Source organism: Cervus elaphus, chromosome 31 (genome assembly GCF_910594005.1).
Source record: "Cervus elaphus chromosome 31, mCerEla1.1, whole genome shotgun sequence".
Taxonomy (NCBI): domain Eukaryota; kingdom Metazoa; phylum Chordata; class Mammalia; order Artiodactyla; family Cervidae; genus Cervus; species Cervus elaphus.
The window spans coordinates 40869863-40893492 of NC_057845.1; the positions used below are offsets into that span (position 1 = coordinate 40869863).

At 37.1% G+C, this 23630-nt stretch overlaps 1 protein-coding gene across 1 annotated transcript in view; it reads left to right on the forward strand.

Annotated features, from left to right (window-relative positions):
• EPHA6 (EPH receptor A6) overlaps nt 1-23630 on the forward strand; it is a 924354-nt gene that overhangs the window by 655497 nt on the left and 245227 nt on the right. The gene's annotated exons all lie outside the window — the stretch shown is intronic.

A 23630-nucleotide genomic window follows, 5' to 3' on the forward strand; every position in this document is an offset into this window, starting at 1 on the left:
CTAAAAGCAAGGGAGTTTGGAAATATAATCTCTGACTGGGCAGCCATGCATGCAGCTGAAAGGGGGAGCAGAATGTGCTACTAAATAGAGAAGAAAGACTGGATCCTGAAGGAGGATGTCAGTCTCCTCTAGGTGCTTAGGTACCTGTGCAACCCTTTAGAGAGAGTAGAGCATCCCATTCCAGCTGGCTATTGTGTCTTTGCAAAGAGCAAAAGGCTTTCTTTATTTCAAAACTCTTCTTCACCAGAAGGACTGGCTACATAATTTGCAGGGACCAGTGCAAACAACAAATGTAGTTATTATTGTTCAGTTACTCAGCTGTGACTGCAGCACTCCAGGCTTCCCTGCCCTAACAAATGTAGAGTTCTTTGTTAGAAAGACTGTTAAGAATTTCAAGACAGTGACAACAGAGCCTTCAAAAAACAACAGGACACTTCTAAACTCAAAGTTCTGTCTGGCTACACCCAAGAAGCTGACTGTTACCCAGGTACACAGAGAGCCAGCACTGTATTGAGAACTCCAGGAATATTTGAAGAGAGCTCTTTCTTATGTCATTTCACTCCCATTGCCTCATGGGCCATATCTCCTCCAAGGCCTGTTCTCACTCTGAAAGCTGACACAAGGGTCCTATACACTTAAATCTTAATGCTTTATAGCCATAGAGGCTGTCTTATCAGAAAGATTAAGAACCTGGAATGGAACCAGATTCTCTATTCTCTTCTGCCCAACATAAAGTGTATCAATAGGCATTAAAGACATAATTGAAAAGAGTGACTGATTATACCCATTTAGTTTGGGAGTTCGTTTCCTTAAGACAGCAGAGAAATAGAAAAAAAAAGGAGGTTGAGTGATTCCATTAAACCCTATATTTGGCTTTCTTCCTCTGGCCCCTGAGAAAAAGTCGTAGGACTTTTTATTTGGTATTATTCCATACTCATGTAGAGTCAGGAGAATTATTTCTTATAAGTTTTGTGCATAGATTAAGCACCAATGTCTGAAATCATAATGTTGAGAGACAAGCATCAAGTATCTGAGGTGTAAACTGTCAACTGAAAAAAAAAATGCACAATTTAGAAACTGTGAATTGAGTTCATTCATTATCTTATTATGAACTGTAGCCTGGAAGACAGCCTCTCAGTAGCTCTGAGAAACTGTTAGGAAAAGGTAAAGGGGGACTTGATAAATGGGGTACCTGCACCCAGGCACACATGTCCTATCTCCCTAGAAGGTAGCTGCCCATCATGAGGCACAATTATCTTAGTTAATAGTTTTAGTGCTTTTCTAAGTTTGGTAAGCTATAAGAATCCAGGTTCATAAAAAATTTCTCCAAAAAATTAACTATCTGAAGTCTTGTTCTGCCAGTTTTCCCAGAGCACAGAGTGCCTCATTCCTGATCTCTACCCTGAAATCCTTTTAGGGAATATTAAAGGTCAGTGGCTGCAGTGGCTTGTGACTCAATCCTTGTAGAGCCAGCTGACTAGTGCTGGTGACATTCTTTAGTTTGCAAAACAGATACATTCAGTTTTTCTTTATTGCTTGGGTTTTAACCAAAATATAATTTTATCCTATAAAAATATGACAGATACTGCCAAAGCAAGCAATAACTATTAAAGAGACCATTTTAATGTCATGATCTCCCTAACCTGTCTGAACTCTACAAGTCCCAATGGGATTCTTTCCATTTGGCAAAGAAAGAAGTATAATAGAGTTAACATCAGCGTCTCTTATATTTATTCATCTTCAACTACTTCAACTTTCAAACAATATGCTAAGGGATCTTTTACTGTCTATCTTCAGAAGAATCATAAAAATAAAAATGCTGTATGAGAAAAAGCTGTTGTATTATGACTTCCCTCTTTGTGCCCCTGGCCTGTACTAGTCTACTGTTAGTTAACCTCATTAAGTCACATTGCTAAAACTCTATATTTACTTGGGAAAGTCTAATGAATATGTGGGTACTTCCCACTACAGTGGTATGGAAAAAGCCTACAATGCAGGAAACCCCAGTTTGATTCCTGGGTCAGGAAGATCTGCTGGAGAAGGGATAGACTACCCACTCCAGTATTCTTGGGCTTCCCTGGGTGTCTCAGCTGGTAAAGAATCTGCCTGCAATGCGGGAGTCCTGGGTTCGATCCCTGATTTGGGAAGATCCCTTGAAGAAGGGAAAGGCTACCCACTCCAGTATTCTGGCCTGGAGAATTCCATGGACTGTATAGAACATGGGGTTGCAAAGAGTTGGACACAACTGAGTGACTTTCATCATCATCATCAATCTAAGGGATTAATAGTTTTCTAACATTCATGACATTGTAATGGAGGAAAAGTTTTCCTCTATCCTTCTAGGGTCTTTGGCTGGTCTGTTAATTAAATTGGTATAAGATGGGTTAATGGGAGAAAACAAATCTAACTGTGTACTACAAAAACCCCACAGAGAATAATGAGAAGCTCCCCCTGACAGGCAGGCAACTGAAGCTTTCATGCCATTTTGAGAGAAGAGGGTGGGATCTGGGGTTTCACAGGAAGACTATTCATAGAGGTTAGGAAGAGCAGGCGTTCAGTACACAAACATTTGCCAAGCCTCACAGAGATGATGGGTTACAGAGGAATTTGATCGCTAGGCCCTGCCCCCACCCCGCTGCAAGTTTAGGCAACTAACCCTTAGTCTTTGTAGTTATCTTTGTGTTAGCTCTCTTCTGGACCAGGCCCTCCATCTACGTGGTCTGAGACAGTTAATGGAATGGTATAAAGATCTTCTTCAGTCTGTTGGGCCTTGATTATCTTCAGTTCAAAATACTCCATATTGCCAGAGTGACATTCTGGGATGACTTGCCCTGAGCCTCAGGAATATAATTGCATATCTTGTTACTTGCCCAATGTTTTACTGTAAATACTTTCCTCTGGTTGTTTCACATTCTTTGTTTTTTCCCCACCTATTTGTTTCTTCTCAGATTCCATTTCCTCCTCATCTGTGTGCCTTAGGTATCCCTATTCCCCTTGGAAGAGTAAATTAAGTGACTGAAGGGGAAATGTAGACTCTGTAGAGAGGGGAGTGTTGTGGGGAGGATGGGAAAGAGAGGTGAGATAGCAGATCTTGGCAATTGTCAGGTGAAAGATATTAATATCAGGTCCCATAAAACCACTGAGAGTAGTAGTGAGAAGGATACTTAGATTCACAGATCATTGCTGAGGAAAAATCTGCATGGCCTGCATGTTTTTTGGCAAAGAAATAGTTAGGAATGCTTTGCCGGTTTCTAGTTGGGAGGAACTATGTACTATCATTAAAAGCGAAAGTGAAGTTGCTCAGTCCTGTCCTACTCTTTGCGACCCCATGGACTGTAGTCTGCTAGGCTCCTCCATCCATGGGATTTCCCAGGCAAAAATACTGGAATGGATTGCTATTTCCTTCTCCAGCGGATCTTCCTGACCCAGGGATAGAACCCGGGTCTCCCTCATTGAAGGCAGACTCTTTACTGTCTGAACCATCAGGGAAGCCCATGTATAATTATTAAGTATTTTTTAAATGTGTTATTAAAAAGTGAACTCCAAAATAGTCACATTAAAATTTTAAGAAAGAAAAGAGCATGGAAAATAATACCACACCTAACCCATGACATTTCTTAACAAGTCTACTGAAAAATGTTTATTACATGACTAATATCTACTTATAAAAAGGCACTATGCTAATTAGTTTATTCATATTAAGTCGCTATGCTTATCAAAGACATACATATTCACCCTGCCGTTCACAACCTTTGTCCTGGGTTTTCAACTTTATAATCATTCAAATACTATGGGACAAATTTTAGAAAATTTAATTTATCCTATTTCTAGGCTGTACATATTGCTGTATGCATATTTTCTTAAAGAAATGTTTTTCCTGTCAGTGTAAATTTTACTATTTTTAAAAATATGTTTTCTAGAACACTTTTTTATATCACTATTATATTTAATAGTGGCAGCTTATCTTTGTTCATCAATACAGGCCTGAATTTCCATGAAAATGCACATTTCCATTTAAATGAAGTGAGGAGCTCTGTTGCATAGGAGACTATCAAGATCATCTATCTCCTTTGACTTTCAGCATCATAAAATGAAATACTGTGGGCAGAGGACTGTAAAACAGAAATTCCCAAGTTAAAAGCGCCAAGTCAGATTAGGGTAGAATCATTATTTTACACGTATCTTGAGAGATAATGAGAAAACTAGTAATCAAAATTTTAATCATGAGCTGAAAAAGGTCATTGAAAGGCTATTCCTTTTTCAGGGCAGTACTGAACCTAAACCATTCTATAATTTTGAAACATTTCATTGAAAAAAATCATTCTTGTGTCTCTAAGTCCATAGGGCACCCTTCTTATATTAGACTTTCCCTCTTTCCCTAGTCTCAATGGAAATGCACAATCTCTCCCTTTCCCTCTTTCCCTAGTCTCAGTGGAAAGGCATAATCTCTCCCTGTCATTCATATTCGATCCCTTTATCTATACAAAACTCATTACTGCCTCCACTATCAGCTTTCTCTTCTCCTGGCTTACTGTCACCATATTTTTTCTTTTCCTTGAAAAGTCAGGAAGTTTTAACTGTTGGTTTCTCAGCAATCATCTACAGGTAAAAGAAAGTAAAAGGACAAAAAAAAGGATATAAAAAGTGAGTGTCAGATCAGGGAGTTTTTTCATCCTAATATATTGTCATTGCTATCTGAGCTCACAGTCACACATGATAATATGCAAGGCACACTGCTTACTGTATATGCCTTTCTTAATTCCTCTGGCATCCCCTAGACAGTTGCCTCACTAACCAAAAATCTATTATTTTTAGATTAAAACTCTAAATTTTAAATTCTCTCATCCCCTTTTCTGTTTTTGTTCCTCTTCTACAGCCATAGTACATCTTTTATAATGAGAAATGTAGGCAGTATGCCAGCTTTGGTTTCACAATTCACCTTTTGCAAAAAGGAAGTTGAATTTATGGCTCATTTCCTCTATATTTAGATGAGGTGATCTTATCAGATACAGATTTTCTCCTTTTCTGTCAACTTAAAGAATTTGTGAGAGAGGTCAGATTCATTTTCCTTTTTATTCTTGGAAGCTCCTTTGCCCGACCAGTAGACTGAAAGTAGGATCAACAACAGATTCTGGCAAGACTTTTGTGCCTTTTACTCAATAATTTCATAGTTTTCTAAATCAAATAATGAAATGAAAGATGGGCTTTACACTATGGACAAAAAATTAAATCAGTCAATCTAAGAAATAAATGGAAAATTTTATCTGAGCCAAATTTGAGGATTATAACCTGGGACAAGCATCTCAGAAAGCGCTGAAAATTATTCTACCTGTTAAAAGTCAAGGCACAGTTTTCTAGTTTTTTGAGGGCTGTACGTCAAATTACATATTATTGACATTTTGTATAATCCAGATCTAAGCGACATCATGGTGGGTCACGTGACTTCTTACAAGCTGAAGAAGAAATGTTGTCTTTGAAAGAGCTGTCTTGTTTGTGCCTAGGAGAATGTCTCTGTTAATGGTTGAGCAGGTATTTCGGCCCGTGGCGGGCTGGGTTGGGTGGGGTGGTGTCTGGTTGATAATGCAAAAACACAATACACCGTGGTGGGAGAGAGGAGGTCAAAAAGGGCAGAAAAGAATTTCTGTTTAAATTTTTCTTGTTTTGGCATAATATATGGATTTTATTCTACAACCCATCCTCCCTAAACAGTATGATATGAATAAAAAAGACAGACTGATGGCAGGCAGATACAGGCTTAAATCTCAGCTTGCTGCTAATTCATTCAGTGACCTTCCGCAGTTTACTGATCCTCAGAAATTTGCTTTCTTCGTCTACAAAATAGATGCATAATAGTAATAGCTACCATGCAGAATTAATGTAAGAATTAGAGATAACACATATGGAGGATCTGTCACACTACAGATATTCAATTAAAGAGTGGCAACATGAATATTAAGTAAAAAAAGATACAGTTTTTATATTCAATTGATAAGGATAAGAAGAATGACACTCTGTGCCCAACTCTCTAAATATTTTATGATGTAAATATCTGCTCATGAAAAATTCAGAATCCAATGCCTTAGGTACCTGGAATGATAGCCATGATATTTGGAGTTTGTTTAAAATTAGTCATTAAAAATAAACTTTCATTTTTGTTAGTACAGTAAGAACTTTGCCCAAATCAACAAATGATTTTCTTTTTTCTTTTTAACGAACTCAAAATTTAATTTTTCCTACATCTTGTGAGGCTATAATTATATATGTTTATTTTTTATTTAAAATTAATAAGCCATAAGATGACATGAGTTTAACAAAAGAAATTTGTTTTAATATTGTAATGTAAAATCATTGTAAATTAGTCATTAATTTATTCTTCACATATCTTAGGTTGATTATCAATGTTAATCAACTTCAAGGTAATTTTATTTTGCTTATATTTCAATACGAGATCTTATTTTGGGGGCCATTTAGTGTACATGTGCTGTTTTACATACATCAATACAATTCCTCATCTTACAACTTGCCTCATCATAGGAGTTGTTTGAGAAATTTGTTGTTGTTCAGTCGCTCAGTCATGTCCGACTCTTTGTGACCCCATGAACGCCAGGCTTCCCTGTCCTTCACTATCACCTGGACTTTGCTCAAACTCATGTCCATTGAGTCGATGATGCCATCCAACCATCTCATCCTCTGTCGCCCCCCTTCTCCTCCTGACTTCAGTCTTTCCCAGAGTCAGGGTCTTTTCCAATGAGTTGGCTCTTTGCATCAGGTGGCCAAAGTATTGGAGCTTCATTTTCAGAATCAGTCCTTCCAGTGAATACTCAGGGTTTATTTCCTTTAGGATTGACTGATTTAATCTCTGTGCAGTCCACAAGACTCTCAGGATTCTTCTCCAGCACCAGAGTTCAAAAGCATCAGTTCTTCATTGCTCAGCCTTCTTTTATGACTTAGAAAGTATATAACGATTAAGAAAAAGAAAATATTTTTTTTTGCTTTTATTGGGCAACTAGTAAAAATAAACATAAAATGCCTTTCTAATTCATGATTGTTATGAGAAGCAAATGAGATAAAATAAATTCTAATTGACCATCCACCCTTTATCAGAACACTGCCAATGAAAGTCTTCACTACCTTACCGAGAAGACTTTTCCCTTAGGAGCAGTTCCAATAAATCGAGAATCTTTGCGAGCATGCTTCCTTATAGCCCTGTGTGTAATCTTATAACACTACCCACTGGTACTTGTTCTGCAAAATTGAACTTATACACAGTAAACCTAAGCATTCTTCTATTGTACTACATGACCCTTCAAAGATTTGAAGACAACATATGTGAACCTCATAAATCATCCTTTTCCTGCCTAAATTGTCTAAACCTTTCAACCATTTCTGTCTGACATGACTTCTGGATACTTCATCATTCTGATAACCTTTGTCAGGAAAGCTAGAGTTTTTCTCTAAATCTTTTCAGAATTGAGCCTAATATTACAAATATTTTCTAATCAGCACAGAGACCAGGGCTAGTACCTTTCCTGCTGGGCCTCAATTAATGCATCTTGGGTTTGCATTTGCTTTTTGAACATCTGCCAGACACTGTTGGCACTGGAACAGTTTACCACCAGCTTATCCCCAGTGGTCTTTCTCAAATGAGTTGCTTTTAAGCCAGGCCTGTTTCTGTACTTATCCAATTGACTTTATGATGCTGAGTGCAAGTCTGTATTTTATTTATATGCCCACACTATATATCTATGTAAACCATATATGTTATCTATCCAGACCGGTGTATGTTTTCTCATAGTCCCACTTTATAAATATTCCTATTAAATTTCATTATATTTGTACAGGTGAATTTTCTTAAATTCTCCAGGCCCTTCTTCATCTCAGTTAGATGAGCCAATAGACTTGTCCTTTCCAATGTTATTATCCCCATGTTGTTGTGCCTTAAAATTTAGCTGTGTGAGCTCAGAGCTCCCTATGCAGCAATGACTTAGTACACTTTCTAACTTTTTCTTTATTGGGATAGATAATTGTGTTTGTATTGTTGGAATTCTGTATCGTATAGGTACTGATCCCTCATTCTTTATAAAATCTCCGATCATGAATTTGTACCCAATGCGTGGACATTTTTTAAGCTGCCACTCTGAAGCTTAACATCTACAATCATGGACAAGACTTTTCCCTAGGATATTATGTATCTTAAAATTAAAATGATCAGTTTTTCCCAAGTTCACACTTCAGAGGGCTTTATTCAGAACTAAATCGAAGTAACAGTTACTGATGATTTTTGAAAGATGGAAACAGCAGCAAGGCAGGTATTTATGATCTTTACAGCTCCTCATTTATCACTTTCATGATGAAATAAATAAACTCACAGGATGGGAAAGTGTGCTTTGTAAGGATTGTTTAGAACTTGAAGCACATGGGCTTTCCAGGTGGTCTAATGCAGTTCTTTGTTTAAATGGAAACCTTTGATATTTTGTTCCTGCTGGAATCTATCATGTTTAACTCCCTTCCTTCATCCTATCAAGAAAGGTAGTCTCTCTTTGGTAATAATAATAAGCAGGAGTTATTAAAGTTTATAAGCTTGAGATAAGCTTTACTTGTATTATCATCTTTCAGTCCTCCTAATGCTAACTATCGCAAGATTGATAAAAGTCCACTTTACAGACAAGGAAATTAAGACAGATTAAATTATTTGGTCAAAATTAACACCAGAGTATTCTGGTTTCAGCACCTATATTCTTATCAACCACTACTTTATTATAAGTAACTTTTTATGAATCTATAGTTCCTTCAGAAGGTATCTTCTTGCAACACTTGAACAATTGCTATTTCTTAAACTATCCTGCATTACCACAGTTTCCACCTATCTTAGGTGAATTTGGCTGTTTCTTGCTTGTATTTCTGCCTTCTGTTGATCTTTTATCAGCAGTCCCTTCCCAGCTTCCTGATGTCAACACTGCATAGTAGCTGCTGGTAAATTTTCGTGATCTGTAGGGGTAGAGTGGGTTGTCACTAATACCACTACCTAGCTCTTTGTGCATTAATCTACCAAAAAACCAAGTGCCTTAGCGGGGCCAACATTGGTGTAGATATTAACTATTGTCATGAAGTCCTTCTTTAAGATGTGACCACAGATTTCCCTCATTTAAAGCATGATTCACATTTGTTATGCGCCCCGTCAATCTTTCAGCAGACCCTATCAGCTCTGCCTTTAAAATGTATCACAGATTTCAGCCATCTTTTAACACTTCACAGCTCTAACCCTTGCCCATCCCACCAACATCTCTCCTGGCCCCTTTCTCCCACCTTAGCCCTACTGTAGTGGGTTTTCTACCCACAGCTCCTGAAGAGCCCTTGGGCTGTTAACCAGCCCTGTCAGTCTGCTCAAAACCCTATAATCATTTTTCTTTGGGGCGGGGGAGCTCCTCTCATTCTTTGTTGCTGCACGCAGGCTTTCTCTAGTTGTGACGCGAAGGGGCTGCTCTGCTCTTTTTGTGGTGTGCAAGCTCTAGGCATGGGCTTCAGTACTTAGGGTACATGGGTTCAGTAGTTGTGGTTCAGTGGCTTAGTTGCCCTGAGGCATGTGGGATCTTCTAAGACCAGGGATTGAACCCGTGTCCCCTACATTGGCAGATGGATTCTTAACCATGGTACCACCAGGGAAGTCCCTTCGAATCACTTCCCGGCTCAGGGTGAAACTCTCTTCAACTTCACCTCCCACAAAATCTCCCTCGCTTACTGCTCGTTAGAACTAGTGGCTTCCTTCCTCTTTGTCAAACATGTCACATGGACTCCCAGCTCAGCCCCTTTGTACTTGGTGACCCATTGAGTAACACCTGGACTCCTTTATCATTCTCTCACTTCCTTCAACCCCAGGGCATTATTACTTTATCAGAGAAGACTCTGAAGGACATTTTGTCTTGTTTTTGTTTGTTTGTGTTTTTAGTTGAAGAATATTCCTAGTTGATTTATAGTGTTGTGTTAATTACTGCTGTATAGCAAAGTGACTGGGCTTTATATTTATATACATTCTTTTCTTGTATTCCTTCCCATTATAGTTTACTCCAGAGGAGGTTGAATGCGGTTCCCTGGGCTCTACAGTAGGAACTTGTTTATCTATTGTATCTACTAATCCCAAACTCTGAATCCACCCCTCTCCCACCACCCTTCCCATTGACAACCACCAGTCTAATCTCTATTCTTGATTCTGTTTCTGTTTGTGTCATATTTTAGATTTCACATGTAAGTGATATATGGTATTTGTCTTTCTCTTTCTGACTTACTTCAATTACTTCACTTAACCAATCACTAATTGCATCCATGTTGCTGGGCATGGCATTTTATTCTTTTTATGTCTGAGTAGTATTCCATTGTATATGTGTACTACATCTTTCTTATCCATTCAGTTATCAATGGACATTTCAGTAGTTTCCATGTCTTAACTATTTCGAATAGTGCTTCTGAAGCGCATGTATCTTTTTGAATTATAGTTTGCCTGGATATATGCCCAGGAGTGGGATTGCTTAATCATATGATAATTCTATTTTTAGTTTTCTGAGAAGTATCTGTACTATTTTCCATAGTGGCTACACCAACTTACATTCCCTCCAACAGTGTAGAAGAGTTCCCTTTTCTCCAGTTCTCTCCAGCTTTTGTTATTTGTAGGCTTTTTTTAATGATGGCCATTCTGACCCACCTGAGATGGTCCCTCACTGTAGTTTTGATTTGTGTTTCTCTCATAATTAGCTATGTTGGGCATCTTTTCATGTGTCTATTAGCCATCTGTACTTGTTCTTTGGAGAAATGTCTCTTTAGGTCTTCTGCCCATTTTTTAATTGGGCTGTTTTGGTTTTCTTGTGGTTGAGTTATATGAGCTGTTTGTATATTTGGGAAATTAAGCCCTTGTCAGTTGCATCATTTGCAAATATTTTCTCCCATTCTGTAGCTTTTCTTTGTGTGTGTGTGTGTGTGTGTGTGTGTGTGCGTTTACGGTTTCCTTTGCTGTGTAAAACTTGTAAATTAGGTCCCATTTGTTTATTTTTGCTTTTATTTCTATTGCCTTGGGGTGGGAGGAGCTGACCTAAGAAAGCATTGGTATGATTTATGTCAGAGAATGTTTTGCCTATGTTCTCTTCTAGGAGTTTTTATGGTGTCATGTCTTATGTTTAAAGCTTCAAGCCATTTTAAGTTTATTTTTGTATATGGTAAGAGGGTGCGTTCAGACTTCGTTGATTTTCAGGCAGCTGTCCAGCTTCCCCAACACCACTTTGTTGAAGAGACTGTCTTTTTACTGGTTTATATTCTTGCCTCTTTTGTCAAAGATGAATTGGGCCATAGATGTGTGGGTTTATTTCTTGACTCTCTATTTGTTTCATTGATCTGTATGTGTGTCTGTGTCAGTATGATGCTGTTTTGATTATTATAATTTTGTGGTTTCGATTATTATTGCTTTGTAGTATTTTCAGAAGTCTGGAATGGTTATACCTCCTGCTTTGTTCTTTTTCTTCAGTATGGCTTCAGCATTTCTGGGTCTTTTATGGTTCCATATGAATTTTAGGATAATTGTTCTAGTTTTGTGAAAAAGGCCATCCATAATTTGATAGGTATCACAATAAATCTGTAGCTTGCTTTGGGTAGTGTGGCCATTTTACCAATATTAATTCTTCCAATCCAACAGCATGGGATTCTATTTCTTTGAATCATCTTCAGTTTCCTTTATAAATGTTTCATAGTTCTCAGTGTATAAGTCTTTCACTTCCTTGGTGCAGTTTATTCCTAAGTATTTTATTTTTTTGGATTGTGATTTTAAATGATACTTTTTTAACCTTCCTTTTCTGTTACTTCATTGTTGATATAAAGAAACACAATCAATTTCTATATGTAAATCTTGTATCCTGCTACTTTGCTGAATTCATTTATCAGTTCTAGTAGTTTTTGTGTGGAGTCATTGAGATTTTCTGTATGTACTATCATATCATCTTCATATAATGAGAGTTTTACCTCTTCCCTTCTAATTTGGATAGCTTTTATTTCTTATCCAATTGTTGTGGCTAGGACGTCCAATGCTATGTTGAATAGAAGAGGTGAGAGTGGGCATCCTTGTCTTGTTCCAAATTTTATTGGAAAGGCTTTGAACTTTTCGCCACTGAATATTATATTGCTTGTGGGTTTGTCTTAAATAACTTTTGTTATTTCAAGGCATGTTCCCACTATACCCACTTTGATAAGTTTTTTTCATAAATGGGTGTTGAACTTCGAAGGACATTTTTAAAGTAGCAGCTTTCTTCACACACTCCCCGTTGCCGTTACTCGCCTTTTGTTTGCAGCATTTATTACCAACTGATGTATATTTGTTCTGTTCATTTTTTCCCCACTATCTGTCTTCCTCTTTGTCTTTCTCACTCATTTCTATGACCTCATCCATTTAAACAATACTTGGCATGTGGAAGGGGCTGCATACACTTTAATGAATGGATATGGAATTTATAAAATGTAAAAATGATGAAATTATTTATTCATACATTAGATTAATTTTATCATCAAATGTTATGGTCTAGTGTAGGACTGGGGTGAAGGGGCCAAGATAGTAATCAACCTTATACAAGCCCAGGGTTGAATGTTGTGATGGTGACATGATAAGGGTGCATCAACCTCTCAGAGAAAACAGACAGATAAAAATGAGGAATCAAAGAAGATTGACTCAAGAGATGACTTCATCCTGAAGAGCCTGGAGAGCAACTAAAGCGTGTTGGAAGAATTACACAGACTTGCAATTAAAATGATTATTCTCATGTCTTGTAGAGGGAGGGTTTCAGTAAATTGTGATTGGCAGCAGAGAAACCAGTAAGAAGGCAGGGATATTCATTAAGACACTCAGGAGAAAAAATTCAGGTTCTAATCAAAATGACTAAGATACAGAATACAGGATACAGGAATATTTAAGAGAAAATTTGGCCTGTTGAGATCAATATGGAAGAATCCAGTAGTAGTCTAGCCAAGAATGAAAGTGGGCTATTTTTGTTGTTCTTTTGTCTCTTGTTTGTGAATGCCATCTGAATCTGCAGTTTTAGAGAGTGTTCTGGGTATTTACATTGTATTTAGATGTTATTTGACTTCTACAGAAAGAGGAATGCTCTTGACATACTAAGTAACATTTTTTATACCATTAACTATACTTGCTATGAACACAAGAAATGACCTAAGACATAAAGAGATTATTTGCAGTGTAGAACCCTGCAGAATGGGAAGCAAATCCACAAAATGCAGTGCCCACTTTCTAACTGTGCATGACCAGGAGAGTGAAAGGAAAGTGAAAAACAAATTCTTTTCAGGAGTATGTCACAACATCTTGCCTCATAAAGTTGTGAGTAAAGATAAAAAAGCTTTACTCAGCTCCTTGTTGGGCAGTGGGTCCAATTATTGCAGAAGCCAATACCTGGCTAAGAGAACAAATGAAGTTTCTGTCCAAACATATTAAGACTCTTCAATAAAAGAGGCCTATAGTCTATATTAACATTAATATTTATTTTGTTTGGCAACCAGGACATCATTCTGTTTGTTATAAAATTATAAAGTAAAACTGAAGTGATTGTCATCTTTAAAAAGGGGGAGTTACATTTTTAAAAAGTAAATTTGAAGAAAACAAATGTGACTTGTTATCTTATACTTGATGTGTTAGCCTGTTAAAATGCCTTTGTTGATTGATGGAACAAATGTTCATAGTGCTGGAGAACAGTGACACCTTTTATTTTTACTCCATTCTGTTTAACACTAAAGCAATAATCAAAATTTTCAATTTCAAAACCAAAGTGGCTTGCATATATCTAGCTTTTTTAAAAATAGCAAGGCTTATAATGAAAAGCACAAGCATTGCATTCTTCCTCTAGACTCTCCATTTCAACTCCAAGCCCTGTTCATGTGAGGCAGTATTTACCAACTCATCCTGTTTTTGTAATTCTCATGATTACTTCCATATCCATTTTTACTTTAGACATTGTCTATTGACTTCCTCTTATCATAGATAAAGATTCAGCTTCCTTAGACACCCACCTCTCCTCTCAATATAGTTGTTAATCTTTGGAAGTGGTATTTTATAACTTTAAATGTTATATGTAAGTCTGTATATTATTCCAACAAATATACATGCTATTTTTTATACTTATGGTAGTTTCTTACCTATAATCAAAGCAAAAGTGTAAAAGCAACTTATTTTCAAAGTACTATGCAGTGTCTGTAAAATATTTGGGCCCTATTTGCTTAGATTTCTAACACAGGAGCTCTTGGTACTCAGATGTCATTTTTTGCAAAGCTGAAAATTATTAAAGGAGCCAGGTCTAACCTGACTGCTGCATTGTGTGAGTCCTTTTTAATGATGCCACCTTCTGAAGAGTAGGTTTGTTCTTGTAGGTCACCTTGGTAATACTGCTGAGAATTCATAGCTGAGCCCCTCCACAGCAGGTTTCAACAAACTACAGCCCACAGGCCAGATTGCTTGTTTTATTGGGACACAGCCCTATACACGTGTTTACTGATTGTCTACAGCTGCCCTTGTGGTCCAACTGCAGAGTTAAGTCATTGCTATAGAGTCGGGATGTTCCACATGCCTAAAATATTTATTATTTGGCCCTTGGCAAAAAAAAATTTAAAAATTAAAAAAAGTAATAAATCCTGCTTCAGACTGTTCTAAGACTAGAGCGTCATCCAATGTATTCAGATTCTGCTATTTGAGTCCCTGCATTCCTAATCCTGTTCTCCTACTTCCATTGGATTGATACATGAAACTCATCCTTTATCCTGGTCATTTAATCCAGTTAGAGCCACTGTTTTCTCTATCACAGGATCTTCCTCTTTTTCTTTTTTAATTGAATAGAGTTGCTTTACACTGCTCTATCAGTTTTGGCTGTATAGCAAAGTGAATCAGTCATACATGTGTGTCTGTGTCCCCTCTTTTCTGGGTTTCCTTCCCAGTTAGGTCACCGGAGACCACTGAGTCGAGTTTCCTGTGCTATAGAATACGTTCTCATTAGTTATCTACTTTATGCATTGTAGTGTGTATATGTCAGTGCCAATCTCCCAGTTCCTCCTACCCCCCTTTCCCCTTAGTATCCATGCATATGTTCCCTACATCGGTGTCTCTATTTCTGCTTTGCAAATAAGATCAACTATACCATTTTCTAGATTCCACATACATCTGTTAATATACAATATTTGCTTTCCTCTTTCTGACTGACTTCACTCTGTATGACAGTCTCTAGTTCCATCCACATCTCTGCAAATGATACAGTTTGGTTCCTTTATATGGCTGAGTGATATCCATTATATATATGTATCATATCTTCTTTATCTATTCTTCTGTTGATGGATATTTAGGTTGCTTCCACATCCTGACTAGTAGTACTGCAATGAACACTGGGGTTTATTATCTTTTTGAATCATGATTTTATCTGGGTATATGCCTAGGAATGAAATTTCTGGGTCATACTAGAGTTCTGTTTTTAGTATTTTGAGGAACCTCCATACTGTTCTGCATAGTATGTACCAGTTTACATTCCCACCAGCAGAGGAGGAGGGTTCCCTTTTCTCCACATCCTCTCCATCTTTCTTTACCTGTAAATATCTTGATGATGGCCATTGTGGCTGGTGTGACGTGGTTTTGTTTTACCTTTGCAGTTTTGAGTTACCTTTCTCTAATAATTAGTGATGTTTAGCATCTTTTCATTTGCCTGTGTGCCATTGGTATGTCTTCTTTGGAGAAATGTCTTTTTAGGTCTTCTGCTGAATTTTTTATTTTTATATATATATTGAGCTAATTGTATATTTTAGAGATTAAAATATAATCTCTAAAATCTCTAAGCAGTTGCTTAGTTGACATATATTTTCTCCCTTTCTGAGGGTTGTCTTTTTGCCTTGTTTATGGTTTCCTTTGCTGTGTAAGAGCTTTTAACTTTAATTAGAAAGGATCTTCGTCTTTATTTGCCATCTTCATTTTGCTGGAACAAACCGTCTGTTTGCTTCCTAATTGAGAGTAGAAACTTTGCAGATGAGTTATATTTTCTTTTATATCTGAACATGTCTTTCCAATAAATGAAATAAGTAAGTAATCTGGGCATAGTATTGTAAGGTAAAGAATATTTTTCCCTCTGAATTTAAAGGTGTTACTCTACCGTGCTTTAGCCAACAGCACTACTCCTGACCGATTCCATGTCAGAAGGCTTCTACCTTGGAATTACATGTTAATGTGCTGCACACATAAAGGCTCTTTCAGTCTGGAGATGTTAGTTCTTTGAAAAATCTTTAGTAGTATTTTTGTGCAGTTTTCTTCATTTGAGTTCTCTTATACTCTCTGGAGTTGCTCTTAATTATCTATGGAAACCCTGGATTAAGTTTTTCCCATTTTAAGCATTAAATTCATATATTTGGTGTCTGGTTTGTTCTTTGTAGATGTGGACTTGTTCAGTTTTCTAGCAGACTTCCTCAACTATACCTACCTCTGTTTCAAGACTCTATTGAGTATTTTTTCAGCTATCATTTTAATTTCCACTTATCTCTCTAATTTTCTTATTTTCTCATTCCTTCAGGCATCGAGAATGTTCTTGATGGGTGAAATATCTTCTAACACACCATCAATTTTTATTCTATTTTCCTAGTTTACATTTTATTATGTTGACCTCTCTTTCATACTGGGGACTTTTCGTATGTCCAGTAATGCCTGACTTTCCATCATTTTCATGAGTGAAGCAATGATAGGAAGCTCTGAATGGAGTGCAGATGACATTTGGGGCAGTTAGGGAGCTGTTTTGTTGAAGATACTCAAATGCCAATATGCAGTTTGTATTTTCCCCAAGAATGTTGTTTTTTTTTTTTCCCCTAGGAAAGAATCTTCTATATTTTGTAGGAGTTAGTGGTCAGGCCTTCCTTTTAAAACTCTCGGTCTATGCCCTCACCCTATTTGGAGCCCATCTCACTCCTGCCCTTTGCCATAATGGGTGTACCTGAGCTAGAAGTCCATCTGAGGTTCTGCGATGTGAATTTTTCTTCTCTAACCAAAACCAATCTTTGCCTTTTTATACTCTACTACACATGTTTCAGGCAGATTTTGGGATATAGTGAACGACAGGGAGGCCTGATATGCTGTAGTTCATGGGGTTGCAAAGACTCAGACATGACTTAGCAACCAAACAACAACACACGTTATACTCCCCAGTCACTTTCCATGTTTAAAAATTTGCAAAAATCTCATCCACTGAAGTCCCATCTCTGGTCCTTTATCCTTAAGAACAACACCTAGTTGGGGCTTCCCGTGTAGCTCAGTCAGTAAAGAATCTGCCTAGGGTTTGATTCCTGGGTTAGGAAGATCCCCTGGAGAAGGACATGGCAACCCACTCCTGTATTCTTGCCTGGAGAATCCCATGGACAGAGGAGCCCAGCAGGCAACAGTCCATGGGGTCGCAAGAGTTGGACACAACTTAGCGCTATCTTTTTTTGTTTGTTTTAGTGTTTTTCTTTTCTATTTTTACAGGGGCATCAGACAGGGAAAGGTGATAAGCACGTATTTATGCTACCAGCTTTAAACAGTTACTGGAACTATTATGTTTTAAATGCACTAAAAAATGAGATGAACCCTGGAGATACCTCAAAAATAAATGTATTCTTCTAATATCTTCCAATATACTTTGATTCTGACTCTCTTATTTTTAACCCCAAACTCTTTTCACGTAATTTTTCACAATATGAAATAAGACTATTAGAATTTCTTCCTATTTATCTTCCTAAATAAACTTTAAACATTTAACATTAAAAATCAATTCATAAACCATATTATTAAAAGTAGTTGCTTAAAGAACACGTTGGGCTTACTTTTGGTAAAATAAAATATAAAAACAAAGGATGGATCACAAAATAGACTGATCTGTTTTTATCTAAAGATAGCAGCTAGTATGTGGAAATACATACACTGACTAAATGCAATATATTACTCTTTAGTTGTTGATATTTTTTCTGTTGCTCTTTTCTAATCAAAAGAAACAGAATCCATGACAAGTGACATACAGCTTTTGTTTGTTCCATTAACATGGACATGAAATATTCCTGGCTCATGATTTTCTGTGCAGTGGAATCAGAGGAATCATCTGGCCTTCCACTATTTAAAAAAGAAATAAACAATGACAACATTTTTTTCTTCTTTGTTTTCTTTGCAGTCTTCTATACCTGGTCAAAATGTTTTTTAAGGCTTATGAGAAGTCTAATGCTTATTAATCTCAATTTTAAAGTGTCATATGATATATACACATTATTATTATAAATGCATTTTTCTTTATTTCTGTCTTCCATTGGCCTATTGAGTTTTTAATTTACATATTTAAATTTGATTTTAAAATAAAGTGTCGTTTAACTTAGAAAGTACTTGAAACTTACGATAATGTTTCAGTTGTCAATCATTTCTTCAACTTTTAATCTAATAAAGAAAACTAGATGTTGTTTATGTGATTTTAGCAGATACTCTTGTAGAGCTCAAGTAGTAGAGTTGGACCCATGATTTTCCCTTTCAAACAGGATGACTGGTGTCGTATAATCTAGGATGGCTACTGTTACTCATGTCTAATTTGGGGACACTGAAATTAATTTACGTCTTAAACCAGAGTTGCAGTTACCATACCAAGAGTATGGATTAAAAATTGAAAGATCTGCTTAAGAAATACTTTCTTAGAATGCTAGCTTGATAAGAATTCTCAAGGTATATGTTTCATATGCTATTTATATCCTTAAGAAAAACAGGATTTTCTTACTGGGTGAGAGCTCTAATCTACCAGCAATGAGAGTGCTACTAGTAGACATTATGGAGAAGAGTGTGTTGTCTCTGCTGAGATTTCGAATTGTGTGGATATCCTCTGGACACCCCTGAGTTAATTAGTTCTGTTACTATCAGTGGCTTATTTAAACAAACTTGAAGGTCCTACTGTCTGTTAAATTCCCATAATTTGTTAGTTCAGTAATGTACATTTTTTTAAATGTACATTAGTTGATAAAAAGAGCTTAAAATGCTTAGTAGATACTTCACTATTATTATTATTATTTTCCTATAATAGGCAATGAGTAAAAGTATATTAAGGAATAGTAGTTTTTCATATATTTTTTAAATTATTTATTTATTTGTTTTTGGCTGTGCTGGATCTTCTTTGCTGCACATAGGCTTTCTCTAGTTGGCAACTGGGGGCTACTGTCTAGTTGCAGTATACAGCCTCTCATTGCAGTGGCTTCTTTTATTGTGGAGCATGGGCCCTAGCACACACAGGCCCAGTAGGTGCAATGCAGGGACTTAGTTGCCCCATGACATATGGGATCTTACTGGACCAGGAATTGAACCTGTGTTCCCTGCGTTGGCAGACAGATTCTTAACCACTGGACCACCAGGGAAATCCCAGTTTTCCCTAGTTTTAAGATAGCCATGCTCAAGCTCAAAAGGTTACATATTCTGACATTTTGTAAACAATATTTTCATAATTTCTAAGGTGTCATTCAGCTTTAGGGATAACAACCCTGGATTTAGTTTCCTAAATCTCTCAACAAGCAGGAATATAACAACAGTCCAAAAATGGAAAGCAAAAATTAACGGTAGAAGTAAACTCAAAGTTGATAAATCTGCCAATATGGTAGGAATTTTTTATACTTCCTTTAATAATTGCTAAAGTGAAAGTCACTCAGTCATGTCTGACTCTTTGTGACCCCATGGTCTGTACAGTCCATGGAATTCTCCAGGCCAGAATACTGGAGTGGGTAGACTTTTCCCATCCCCAGGGGATCTTCCCAACTCAGGGGTTGAACCCACATCTCCCTAGGTCAAGTAGGGAAAAAAAAAAATCTGAGGCTAGAAGGAGTGAGGAATACAATTAAATTCTATCTGATGAATGTGTAGATAGAATAATAAACCACATTTACTGAATTGTGTTCCCTTTTTTATTTTTAAGTTATTACAAGATATTGGCTCAATTCCCCGTGTTTTACAATACATCCTTGTAGCCTATCTTATACCTACCTATCTTTGTACCTCCAGCTCGCCCATCACTGTGTACCCCTCCTCCTTCCTCTCCCGACTGGTAACCACTAGTTTGTTCTCTGTATCTGTGAATCTGCTTTCTTTGTTATTGTTATATTCACTAGGTTGCTGTAATTTTCAGATTCCACATATAAGTGATATCGTATGGTATTTGTCTTTCTTTGTCTTATCTCACTCAGCGTAATGCCCTCCAAGTCCATCCATTTGTGTTTTTCTTTTCTTTGTGTGAGAGGAGAGGAATTGCTAGATCATACACATTTGGTGATAAACTATTTTAAATAATAGAAAAATGTGAGACTGCAAAGGTCTTTGAAAAAGAGACAAGTTATGTTATATATAATAACATGGAAACTGTGTATACTATCATAGTTAATAAATAGTCTTCATTGTGTATTTGTTCAGTGGCTCAGTCATGTCCAGCTCTTTGTGACCCTGTGGACTACAGCCCACCAGGTTCGTCTGTCAGTGGGATTTTCCCAGCAGGAATACCAGAGTGTGTAACCATTTTTTCCTCCAGGGAATCTTCCAGACCCAGGGATCGAAACTAAGTCCCTCATGTCTCCTGCAAGGCAGGCACATTCTTTACTGCTGAGCCACCAGGGGGAGCCCAGATGGGCTTAATTATATACAGAAAAAAGTATATATTAAAGTATTAGTACAAGTTTAAGAAAAATACTGTAAACTTTATGCTTTGAATATAGATTAGAAGTATATAAACCAAAATGATACTGCATTCAGGTTATTTGGCCTGAGGGTGATTTCTTCTCTTCTTTCAAATTTTTGCTCTTGCAAACGTTCTCATGTTAATATCAGTGAGTTTAGGTAGCATCGTTTAATTGACACCTTTCTTAGTTTAATTGGCAATAGCATTTCCTTCCTCAGTTAGTTCAGTCACTCAGTCGTGTCTGACTATTTGCTACCCCATGGGCTGGAGCACACCAGGCTTCTCTGTCCATCACCAGCTCCCAGAGCTTGCTCACACTAAGTCAGTGACGCCATCCAACCATCTCATCTTCTCCTGCCCCTTCTCCTCTGCCTTCAGTCTTTCCCAGCATCAGGGTCTTTTCAAATGAGTCAGTTCCTCACATCAGGTGGCCAAATATTGGAGCTTCAGCTTCAGCATCAGTCCTTCCAATTAATCTTCAGCACTGATTTCCTTTAGGATGGACTGGTTTGATCTCTTTGCTGTCCAAGGGACTCTCAAGAGTCTTCTCCAGCACCATAGTTCAAAAGCATCAATTTGTTGGCTCTCAGCTTTCTTTATAGTCCAACTCTCACATCCATACATGGCTACGGGAAAAACATTGGCTTTGACTAGACAGACCTTTGTCAGCAAAGTAATGTCTCTACTTTTTAATATGTTAAGTTTGTCATAGCTTTTCTTCCAAGGAGCAAGCGTCTTTTAATTTCATGTCTGCAGTCACCATCTGCAGTGATTTTGGAGCCCAGGAAAACAAAGTCTGTCACTCTTTTCCTTGTTTCTATTCATGATGAAGCAGTGGGACCGGGTGCCAGGATCTTCGTTTTTTGAATGTTGAGCTTTGAGCCAGCTTTTTCATCTCCTCTTTTACTTTCATCAAAAGGTTCTTCTGTTCCTCTTCACTTTCTTCCATAAGGGTGGTTTCATCTGCATATCTGAGGTTGTTGATATTTCTCCAGGCAATCTTGATTCCAGCCTGTGCTTCATCCAGCCCAGCATGTTGCATAATGTACTCTGCATATAAGTTAAATTAGCAGGGTGACAATAGATAGCCTTGATGTACTCCTTTCTAAATTTGGTACCAGTCCATTGTTCCATGTCTGATTCTAACTGTTGCTTCTTGACCTGCATACAGATTTCTCAGGAGGCAGGTAAGGTGGTCTGGTATTCCCATCTCTTTCAGAATTTTCCAGTTTGTTGTGGTCCACACCGTCAAAGGCTTTGACATAGTCAATAAAGCAGAAGTGGATGTTTTTCTGGAATTCTGTTGATTTTTTGATGATCCAATGGATTTGACAGTTTGATCTCTGGTTCCTCTGCCTTTTCTAAATCCAGGTTGAACATCTGGAAGTTCTCGGTTCGCATACTGTTGAAGCCTGGCTTGCAGAATTTTGAGCATTACTTTGCTAGCATGTGAGATGAGTGTAATTGTGTGGTAGTTTAAACATTTCCTTCCTTGAAGTATATCTAATAGTGGTATACATTGCCATCTAGAACTCAGTGAAAATATCTCTTGAATAAATAAAATAATAAACTGTAATTTCTTAAAAAGATGAAATATGAAATCTTCTGAAAGATGATGCTGAATAAAACTTTGCCTAAAATAATGTTTGCATTAGTGAAAATAACACTTCTATGAAAAAAATCTTTTTAATGTTTACTTTATTAGAACATGTGCCTGTTATTATCCCTTGAGAATAATCACATTAAAATGTCTACAGTTCTGAATCATGGTTTAATTTGCAAAGGTAATAGTTATTATTTATGTATATTTTCTTCAGTTTAAGATAAAATGAACTAATATAGTTTTATTATACACCTTTGATATATATTTAATATAGCTATTCAAAGTCTTTATTACTGTTAAAGAATTATGTAATATCTTTTTAAAATAGTAACTCAGTACTCTCACTGGTTTTTGTACCAAAATAATCCTCTCTGTATTTTTGTAAAGCTGCTTTTTCTCTTATTTTTGAAAACATCTTGACCACTACAGATGACAGTCCACTAACTTCTCTTAGTCATGCTTGTCTAAACACAAGTCCTCCACTGTGAATACTGATCATGTTTATTGCCTGACTGAATTCCAAAATGTCTTATTTGTGCCAGTGCATGAATTCACACGTACTGGTGGAAATGATATGATCTCATGGTTGCCTGCTCAAGTAACACTTGAAAATGTTTAGTGCATACTTTGACATAAAGGTTTCAATACTGTGAAGGTGTCTCTCCTGCAGATGTCCATCCAGTTGTGCATTCAGTAAATGTTAGATACATGTTGTTCACAATGATGGACACTGGCGATTAAAATGAAGACAAAATCCTCGTGCTCAAAATTTTCACAGTGTATTGGAGAAATGAATTAACAGAAACTTACAGCTAATGAGAGAAGTGTTGTTAATAAAAGAATATAAAAAGAGGGCATTGGAGAGTAATAAAGAGTCATGCTTATAAGGAGGAAATTATCTAGCCTAAAATGGAAGCTAATATTTGAGAACTCACTCTATGCTAAAAGCCATCCAAGCATTCAGTTCAGTTCACTTCAGTTCAGTTGCTCAGTCATGTCTGACTCTTTGCGACCCCATGGACCACAGCACACCAGGCCTCCCTGTTCATCACCAACTCCCAGAGTTTACTCAAACTCATGTCATTCATGTCCATTGAGTCAGTGATGCCATCCAACCATCTAATCTTCTGTCGTCCGCTTCTCCTCCTGCTTTCAATCTTTCCCAGCATCAGGGTCTTTTCAAATAAGTCAGCTCTTCACATCAGGTGGACAAAGTATGGAAGTTTCAGCTTCAGCATCAGTCCTTCCAATGAACACTCAGGACTTGTCTTCTTTAGGATGGACTGGTTGAATCTCCTTGCAGTCCAAGA